General features: G+C 49.0%; 1 protein-coding gene across 2 annotated transcripts in view; it reads left to right on the top strand.

Moving 5' to 3' along the window:
- Positions 1-3,364: 3,364 nt before the first annotated feature.
- Positions 3,365-9,935, top strand: part of KIF3B (kinesin family member 3B) — a 46,436-nt gene continuing 39,865 nt past the window's right edge. The window contains exons 1-2 of one of the 2 annotated variants that reach the window (XM_066384088.1): positions 3,365-3,471; positions 4,522-4,608. The gene's annotated coding sequence lies outside the window, so the exon portion shown is untranslated. The other variant, XM_066384089.1, reaches the window with a different exon arrangement.

Here is a 9,935-nt window from a genome sequence, read left to right as displayed (position 1 = left end):
CTCTGTTGCGACCAGAGCCACTCTAGCGCCTGGGGCAGAGGCCAAGGATCCATCCCTAGTGCCCGGGCCATCTTTTGCTCCAATGGAGCCCCGGCTGCGGGAGGGGAAGAGAGAGACAGAGAGGAAGGAGAGGGGGAGGGGTGGAGAAGCAGATGGGCGCTTCTCCTGTGTGCCCTGGCCGGGAATCGAACCCTGGACTTCTGCACGCCAGGCCGACGCTCTACCACTGAGCCAACCGGCCAGGGCCACCGCGTGTTTTTTATGACCCAATATCAGAAGTCATGTAGCATAACTTCTGCCATCTTCTATTGGTTAAATCAGCCGCCAGCCTACTCAGAGTTAAGGACAGAGGACATACATTCTCCCACCCAATGAAAGGAGTGTCAGGGAATCTGTGACCATTTAAAAAAAAAAAATGCCACAGTTAGATAATTTTAAAATCTATTTTAAGTAAAGAATGGGAAATAAAACTTTGAGGTTGTCTTTCCTGAGACGGTGGCCTGGGAGCACGTAGGCACACGCTCACGGCTGCAGCCTCCCAGGCTCTCGGGTCCTCCTGTCCTTTATCTCCATGAGCCCGAGCAGCTCAGGAAAACGGAGATAACTTGGCAGTTACAACTTACAATTCTTCTTTGTGTCTTTTCTTTATCTGGAACCAAGGCATTTATGTAAATATTTATGTGTGGGTTTACTTATTTCTCATGTCTTTTTCCAAAAAGGATTTGAGGAAGCTTATAAGAATTCATACAGTATAATCATGTGATCATATATATATATTATATATATATATAAATAGATCAAGAAACCAAGGTATATATATAATATATAATATATATATATTATATATATATATAATATATTATATATAAATAGATCAAGAAACCAAGGTGAAAGGAAAGGAAAAGTTGAAACAGTAAGTTGAGACCAGAGGGGAAGTTAGTTCTTAACAATATATGCTGCAAAGTCTTAGTAAATATTTGGCACTGCAGGGCTGGAAGGGATTATGTGTGTTATCTGATGCAGTTCCCCAACTGCCTCTTTTTTGTTTTTTAATGTTTATTTTATTGATTTTGAGAGAGAGAGACAGGAACATACATCTGTTCCTGTATGTGCCCTGACCAGGAATTGAACCGGCAATTTCTGTGCTTCGGGATGATTATCTAACCAACCAAGCTATCCGGCCAGGGCCCCAGCTGCCTCTTGAAATCCCCTTCCAACAGCCTACCAAGTAGCCAGCCAGGCAGCCTCAGTTTGCACACCTCCAGTGATAGAGAGCTCACCACATTGTAAGGCAATTCTAAATACTAGAAAGTGTAGACCCAGTAGTCACAAACTCAGATGTTTCCAAGGGTCTGGAAGGCAAGGGAAGTGAATGATCTATGTTGGTGTGGGGCTGGGAAGCACATGGCAAAGTGAAACTCACACATGCAGTCTAACAGGGGTAACTGCTACTCCTAGGCAATTACTCCCGAGCGGGAACTCATGTGGCCGAGTCTTTGGATATTTCAGGAGACCTGTCAATCCCGATTTATATGGGAAATCACTTGTTTTTTTTTTAATGTTGGCGATTAACTATATTTTATAAAAGAGTAGGTCAAATAAAAGAACCTCTGGTAGATACTGATCATGGTCCACCAGTTTGCGAGCCCAGAAGACGTCAAAGTCATGGGCTTTGAAGTTGAGTTGGAACAGACTTTGACTCTGGCTTTGCTACTTACTCATTGGTGTGCTTAACTCATTGTTAAGTACTCCATAAATGTCCTTGCTGAGACTGTCAGCTGTGCCATGGCCTTCCCCTTGGTCTCCTTACCCTAGACCACCACCTTATACCTGTGGAATATCTGTCTCCCTTCCACACTCATGTGCTCTCTCTCTTTCCATCCCCTGATCACACTTTCCTACTGGTCAAGAATGTGTCTTTGAATTTCTTTGCTTTTATAATTAAAAAAATATATTGATTTTAGAAAGAGAGGGAGAGAGACAAGAACATTGATCTGTTCCTGTATGTGCCCTGACCAGGGATCAAACCAGCAACCTCTGTGCTTTGGGTCAATGTTCTAACCAACCAAATCTGGCCAGGGCTGAATTTCTTTGCTATTGATGGTCCTTAAAAAAAGCCAAAAGTCAACAAAAGATCACACATAGCTGAGAGACGGAAGAGTTGGATCTCAAATCCAGGTCCGACTGACTCTCAAGTTCATGGACTTTGAAACCACACTGTGCTCCTTGATATTGGGCCCCATACTCACTGGCTGTGAGAGAGTAAGTGTCTTGCCCAAGACCCCACACCACAAGTGGCAGAGATGAGATCCAAACCCAGATCTGCCTTTACCCCGTGCTCCCCAACCCCCAGATGGAATCTTTATATATATATATATATATATAAATTTTTTATTCATTTTAGAGAGGAGAGGGAGAGACAGAGAGAGAGAAGGGGGAGGAGCTGGAAGCATCAACTCCCATATGTGCCTTGACCAGGCAAGCCCAGGGTTTCGAACCGGCCACCTCAGCATTTCCAGGTCGACACTTTATCCACTGCGCCACCACAGGTCAGGCCCCCAGGTGGAATCTTTAGTTGCCTCTTAGTATAATCTTCGTGTTTCTCCTCCATGGCTATTTCCCCTACATTTCACTCAATTCCACGACATCATCAACTCTTCCCACAAGAATTCTGGGAGGTCATCCTGCAGGAGTCATACCCAATTTGTGGATGAAGAAACAAACTGAGGCTCAGAGAAGGAAAGCGACTTGTCCAGGGTGATAAGAATTGCTAGCTATTGCAGGCAGTCTAGAGATGAGGGGAGCCTGGCCTGGCTTGGGGTGGTGGCGCTGAAGAGGCAGAAATTTGGAGACAGGAGCAATACTTGAGCTGTAGGTGAAGGGATACGCTGCAGATATGCTGATTGGATGTTGGGGGGGGTGCAGGAGAGGGAGGGAACAAGAATGATCTCCAGGTTTTTGGCTTGACTGACCCAGTGGACCCTAAATGGGATCTTAGTAGCAGTTTGAGGTGCAAGTCAGACCATTGATGTGAAAGCACTTTAGGAAATGTCAAGAGGCAACTGAAGTCTTGTGTGTGTGTGTGGGCGGGGGGGGGGGGGGGGGGGGGACTCCTGCAGAGCTTTCCATTTTTACAGATGGGGAAACTGAGGCAGCAGATTCCCAGCGGGTGGGGTCAGGTTACTTCGCCTTCTCACATTCCTCAGGTCGGGGAAAGACCAAGGCGAGCTGGGCACCTGCTGGGAGCCAATGCCCAGCCCCGCCCCTCCCCGCCCCGCCCCGCCCGGCAGGCTCCCCCTGTCCGCCGTGCGCGTCCCAATAAAGTTATTGAAATTGGCACTGGTTGCTAAGGAAGTGGGTCGCCGAGCCGGGTTGCTAAGGAAGTGAGCGGCCGCCGTCTCTCCCCATCCGGGGCAGGGGGAATGGCTGAGCCCGGGATTCGCCGCCGCCCGCTTTTGGCCGCGGCCGCAGGTGAGTCGGGGCGGAGCCCGGCGCCCGCGAGGCAGGGCCGGGCCTCCCGCCGCCCGCGGTCTTCCCGACGGTCCGCGCGCCGCCGAATCCCCGGGCACGAGCATCCTCAGCCCTGCCTCCTGGGCATCCCCGGCCGTTGGGGCGGCCTCGCCCCTGCTTCCTCGGGTGGAGGAGCGGCCGGAGCCTCAACCCCCGCAGCGAGGGGTCGGCGTCCACCTGGGGCGGGGGTCAGGGACTCCGCTTCGGAGGGCGGCGGCGAAGCGGACGCCTGGGCTGCGACCCTCGGCGCGGCCCCAGCTCCCAGTGTGACCTTGGGCGAGTCCCCGTCCCCTCTCTGGCCTCCGTGGACCTGTTGGGCCCAGGGGTTGCTCACACGTGCTGCTCAGAGTGGTTAAGGTGACGGGGCCTGTATGTTGGAAGTGCCCTTAGATGGAGAGAGGGAGAATCCTGAGGGTGCCCCAGCGTGCGGACGGAGAGTCCAGTGTGAGGTCTGAGTGTGTGAGGCCGACACTCAGCATCTCCACTTAGCAATTGTGTGGCCTCCGGCGAGTTAATCTCGGAATCGGAGAAATAGGCTAATGAACCAGTTCCTGGAGGAGCTTGGCACGTCATAAATGCTCAGCAAGCGATTGTGAGGCAAGAGGGGTGGTTTGGGCAAGGCCTCCAGGAGATGGCCGCGGGACAGGTAGGACTGAGGTTTGTAGAGTGCCAGCTCACATGGGTATATCGCCCACTCTCGTTGGCACCCCCTGCCCCCAGTCTTACTTCTCCATTCTGCTCAGAGCAAGGGAGGTGGTGTGGACTGTTGCAGGTAGCCCTGGGAGGGGAAGCCCTGAGGTCAGGACCTTGTAGATGGCCAAGGTTATATATACCTGGGTCTTTTTGATGCTTCCAGAAGAAAAAGGGCATCTCACATCTTTTGGGAAGTGCTTAATACATAATATCTACTTACAAGTATATGATTAGGAAGCACATTCCAGGAACACTGTCTCATTTTAATCTTCACATAGGCTTTGCCAGGTAGGTGGTGATGTTCTCTCTGTTTCACAGATGGGGAAACTGAGGCTCAGGAAAGGGAATGACTTGCCTAAGAATCTTACACCTATTGAGTGATGATGGAGCAAGACACATTTCCAGGTAAATTCTGTTTTCTCCCCTACACTCTGATGTCTCTGATTTCTCCACAGTATCTGTTAACAAGCCACAGGGTCTCTCTCTCTCTCCCTCTCTCCTTTTTTTATTTCCAGTATCATTTATTTTTCCAAGAATCTGGATACAATAAGGGTATTCTTTTGTTACTCTGACTGCTGTGGCTAGAGGCTTGTCTGCCAGTGGGATAGAAATAAGATCCCCCAGAAAGCTTCATTTAAATAGATACCATCCAAAGTGTGAGCCTCAAAGAGAACTGGAATGTTTCAAAAGGGGCTTCTCTGTGCCTTCTTTATTGAGAGGAGCAGGCTAGACAACACCTGCAGGCCCCTTCCCTGCTGTTGTGCAATTCCGGTTGCGTGCTTGTGGTTGAAAAGCGTAGATCTTGGCACTGCCATTTCCAAGCGTTGAGCTACTGAGCAGTTTACTTCACCTCTTTGTGCTGCAGTTTTCTCATCTGTAAAATGGGAATAATAGTAGTATTCACCGTGTAAGGTTATTGTAAGGACGTATTTGAGCCTGATACAGGCAAAATGCCTGGCAGTTTTTAGTAAACATTCGCTATTGTTATATAGCCTTAACATAGCACCTGCATATTTATGATGAGTGAATGAATCAAAGTATGCAATACCAGCTCTGTCGACCTCACAAGGTCATTGCAGGCTTGAAACAGCTGCCCCAGTGTTATACAAATGTGAGTATTATTGCAGGGTTGCCCCAGGAACCTGCAATCCCATGCCAGAGTGGGTTGCAGAGGAAGAGGAGAGCCGGTGGGTAGGATGCCAATATGAATTGATAGCTTGACTTCCAATTCAGTAAATGCTGACTTAATCCCTGTAGGCCAAGCACAGTGGAGCATGTGGAAGTCAGCCCCACCTCCCTATCCTTCTAGGACCTCAGAGCTTAATTTGCAAATGACTAGCATATGAAATGATTTGACTGCTTTTTTTTTTTAATTACTTTAAAAGATTTACTGATTGATTTTTAGAGAGAGAGAAAACATCGATTTGTTGTTCTACTTGTTTATGCATTCATTGGTGGTGTCTTGTATGTGCCCTGACCGGGGATCAAACCTGCAACCTGGGTGTATTGGGATGATGCTCTATGCACTGAGCTACCTAGCCAGGGCCTGATTTGACTTCTTTAAATGAATTCATATCTTGTATTTGCCCCTGCTTCAGAGTAAAGCCAATTGAGATCTATCCTTTTGTGTCCCTGGGCTTCTGTTGGATGCCTAGGTTTGAAGTCTCAGTTTCCTCTGTAAGCTCTTTCATCCACTGATGTATGGGTCCCTGAGAAACTTCTCTTATGCTGGTTAATAATACATTGCTCAGGCCTGACTGGTGGTGGGGTAGTGGATAGAGTGTTGACCTGGGACGCTGACATCCCAGGTTTAAAACCTGAAGGCAGTGGTAGTCAACCTGGTCCCTGCCGCCCATTAGTGGGTGTTCCAGCTTTCATGGTGGGCAGTAGCGGAGCAACCCAACCAAAGTATAAATAAAAAGATAGATTTAACTATAGTAAGTTGTTTCATAAAGATTTATTCTGCCAAACTTAGCAAAAATCCGACATAAAGTACTTGGTAAGTAATTATTATATGCTTTAACTTGCTGTAACTCTGCTTTATAAGTATTATAAAGTAAAGTTACTTCCCTACTTTATAAATCACCATGACTGTGGAACCTGTGGGCTGTTAGAAAATTTTACTACTAACAGAGATACAAAAGTGGGTAATAGGTATAAAAAGATTGACTACCCCTGCCTTAAGGTCTCTGGCTTGAGTGTGGGCTCATCTGACTTGTGTGGGGGCTCACCAGCTTTAGCACGTGGTCGCTGGCCTGAAGCCCAAAGGTCGCTGGCTTGAAGCCCAACGTCCCTAGTTTGAACCCATGGTCACTGGCTTGAGCAAGGGGTCACTGGCTCGGCTGGAGCCCCCCAATCAAGGCACATATGAGAAGCAATCAATGAACAACTAAAGTGCGGCAATTACAAGTTAATGCTTCTCACTCTCTCTCCTCCCTCCCTCTCTCCCTTCTTGCCTCTCTTTTTCTCTCACTTAAAAAAAACATACATCGCTTAGTTTATGGTCCTTAATGGTTTACAAAGATGCTTAAACCTGCCTTTGTTCATTTGGTCTTAATAACCCTGTAAGAAGTTAAGATGCAGGTTGAGATCCCCGTTACAGTCACGGAGCATGAGGTGAGAGGAGTGTGCTGCTGGGGGCAGCCCGTTTCCCCCTGGAGTCCAGGCCTTCCGACTCCAGGCTCAGGACTCCCGGCCTGTGGTGCCTCCGTTTCATTTGCTCAGCGTGTGTGTCGGGCCCCGCTCTGGCCCAGGGCTGTGACAGCAACGGGCAGATGAGGTCCTTGCTCTTGTGCAGCCTCCATTCTAGTGGGCAGCACCGGAAACATAAAGCAGTAAATGAACAAGGTAATTTGGGTGGGAAGAAGGACTGTGAAAACAACACAGCAGGAGGTCCTGGCCAGTTGGCTCAGTGGTAGAGCGTCGGCCTGGCGTGCAGAAGTCCCGGGTTCGACTCCCGGCCAGGGCACACAGGAGAAGTGCCCATCTGCTTCCCCACCCCTCCCCCTCTCCTTCCTCTCTGTCTCTCTTTCCCTCCGGCAGCCGGGGCTCCATGGGAGCAAAGTTGGCCCGGGCACTGAGGATGGCTCCATGGCCTCTGCCTTAGGCACTAGAATGGCTCTGGTTGCCCCAGATGGGCAGAGCATTACCCCCTGGTGGGCACATGTAGGCGTCTGTCCGCTGCCCCCCACTTCTTACTTCCGAAAAATAAAAAAAATTAAAAAAGGGAACTGCCATGGTCTATTTTTTGTTTTTTACAAGACCACTTTGGTCTATGTGGCCAGTGAATTTTAAGGGTCACAAGAATGGCAGCCAGGAGAGTGGGTAGGAAGCAGGGTGAGGAATGATGGTGGCCTTCTAGGGAGGTGGCCGTGGAGGTGATATAAGTGGATGTGTTTTGGAGACAGAACCAGCACGATGGTGGTTGGGACAGTGAGCTGAAGAAATCATGGAAGACTCCTGGGTTGGGGCCTGGGCAGTTAGGTGGGTGTTGGGGGTGCCATCTGCCTCTACGACGATGAGAGAACTCCTGGGTGAAGTGCCCTCTGAGAGGAAGAATTGGCTCAGTTCCCTCTGAACGCCTTGGGGGAGAAGCACAAGTTATAATCGTTTTATCTCTTAGTCTGTGGGGCGGAAATTCCAGATTACATTTCAGGAGGACGGCCAGGTGCTTCTAGCTGACGCCTCCACCTTGGACATTCGTCAGCCCTGTTCGCACTGGCGGGCCCTCGGCCAGCCCGTGGACTGGCAGGCGGGGGCCTAGCCAGGGCAGAGTCCATCTGTCTCGTGCTGCTGGCATCGCTGTGCTGACTGGAGATCTTGGCGGATGGAGGCTGGAAGGAGGCGGGCCGGCGCTGAGAGAGCGAGAATGGAGTCACCAGCGAAGCTCACTGTCAGTACCTCCCACGGCCACACTCTCCCTGCCCGCGTGGTTCTTTCCTTGGCCCTTGAGTGACATTTCTCAAGTTTCAGAGCTCTTGATTTGGGAATCCCTTGGCAAGCTGTTGTGTTCTGCCAGAACTTCCTAGGGGCTTTTTTGAATGGAGCAAGAGAATTTAAGCTTTCTTTTCATATAAGCTAACACTTGCATGTTGTAAATTCACCACTGTGAATTGTGAGACTAATAGTCCTGCCCCCTCCACTTGGAGAGCCTTGTTTGCAGTTTAGAATGTCCTGTCGTCTGCATTCTCAGTTACAAATGTTCTGTGAGTTGAGCTCATTGTGGAATAAGTATTATCCTCAGTTTACAGATGGAGCTTTGAGATGCTGAGAAGTGACTCATTTTTATCAATATATTAAGCACTACTAGGCGCTAGGTTAGGTAGATCCTGGCTGCTCAAAGTGTTCTGCATGACAGAGGCACCCTGTCCCCTGGGAGCTTAGTTGACCTGTAGAAGCTAAAGCCTAGATCTAATAAACCAGTCTGTGTTTTACCAACCCCCTCGTCCCCCACCAAGTGTTTCTTGTTTGAGAGTCACTCGTTTGGTAATAAGTAGCAAAACTAGGACTTGCCAGTGATAATGATAATAAAAGTAATAGGAATAGCTCGCATGTATTGAGCCAAGCGCCGCTCTGAGCATTTACCTGCGTTGCCTCACGTGGTCCCCACAGCCGCCCTGTAACGTGGGTACTGTTACAGTCCCCCCACTTCCCAGAGAGGACAGTGGGGGTGCAGAAAAGTCAGATCACTTCCCCAGCTCGGCGGACCCCCAGTCCATTGCTCGTTCCGCCCCCCCTTGTCCATCTGGTTTTCCGGTGGGCAGTGCCTTCCTGATACCTTGTCCCAGGCCTTTCTCTTCCGTACTTGGGTAACAGATTTTAAATGCTGATGAAAAAGTGACTTCAAAGAATGAAGAAATCAGGAGGGAAGCTCTTGAGCTATTTTAACATAGCCATGGGTGTCAGTTACTTGACTGATACAACAAACAGATTCCTGGTCTGTGAGATGGGCGACTACCGCTCACACTTCCCAGCTGAGGGGTCTCGCTCAGGGCAGAACCAGCTGAAGCAGGTAGGAAACGGCTGTGGGCTTGTCTTCTGACTCATTCAGCCCTCAACCGTTTCTTGATTCTGGTGATAATATCTACAGCGGCGAGAAGAGAGTGGCTCAAGTCCTATACCCCCCCCCCCCAACTAATTGCAAAAGTTTCCATTTTTATAGCTTTTCCCTCTGTGCCCTGTGGGCTCATTATTTTCCTTTCAACATCTCCTTATCTCCCCAGAGTCTTAGAAAGATTTCTTGGTCAAGGCCTATGCCATCCAGGAAATTCTGGCCTGGAAGGGCAATGAGATCTGGGTGGAGGCGGGACTTCTAACAGCAGTTCTGCTGCTCCTGTGTGAATAGGGCAAATAACTCACCCTCTCCGGCCCTCATCTCTATATATTCAAAATAAGGACATGTGATAGATAGCCTTCCAAGTTCTACCAGCCCTGCTTGAGAGACTAAGCTCTGAGTCGGGTGATAATGTGTTCTTCCTCAATGACTTCATGCTGGGCATTCCCCCAGACCTGGAGGGGTGAGGCTTTTAGAGCACATTTCTTGGCAATCTGAGATCATTACAATTACTTCATCTTTTTGTTGTTAAAATAATGTTTTTAAATTTTCCATTGATTTGAGAAAGAGAGAGAGGAAGGAAGGAAGGAAGGGAGAGAGAGAGAGAGAGATAGAAGCACCAACTTGCTGTTCTACTTAGTGATTCGGCTTAGCCATGCACTCATTGATTGCTTTTCAT

The sequence above is a fragment of the Saccopteryx leptura genome, chromosome 5 (genome assembly GCF_036850995.1).
Source record: "Saccopteryx leptura isolate mSacLep1 chromosome 5, mSacLep1_pri_phased_curated, whole genome shotgun sequence".
Taxonomy (NCBI): Eukaryota; Metazoa; Chordata; class Mammalia; order Chiroptera; family Emballonuridae; genus Saccopteryx; species Saccopteryx leptura.
Note: the sequence above shows the minus strand (reverse complement) of the source record. Positions and strands in the feature narration are given on the sequence as shown.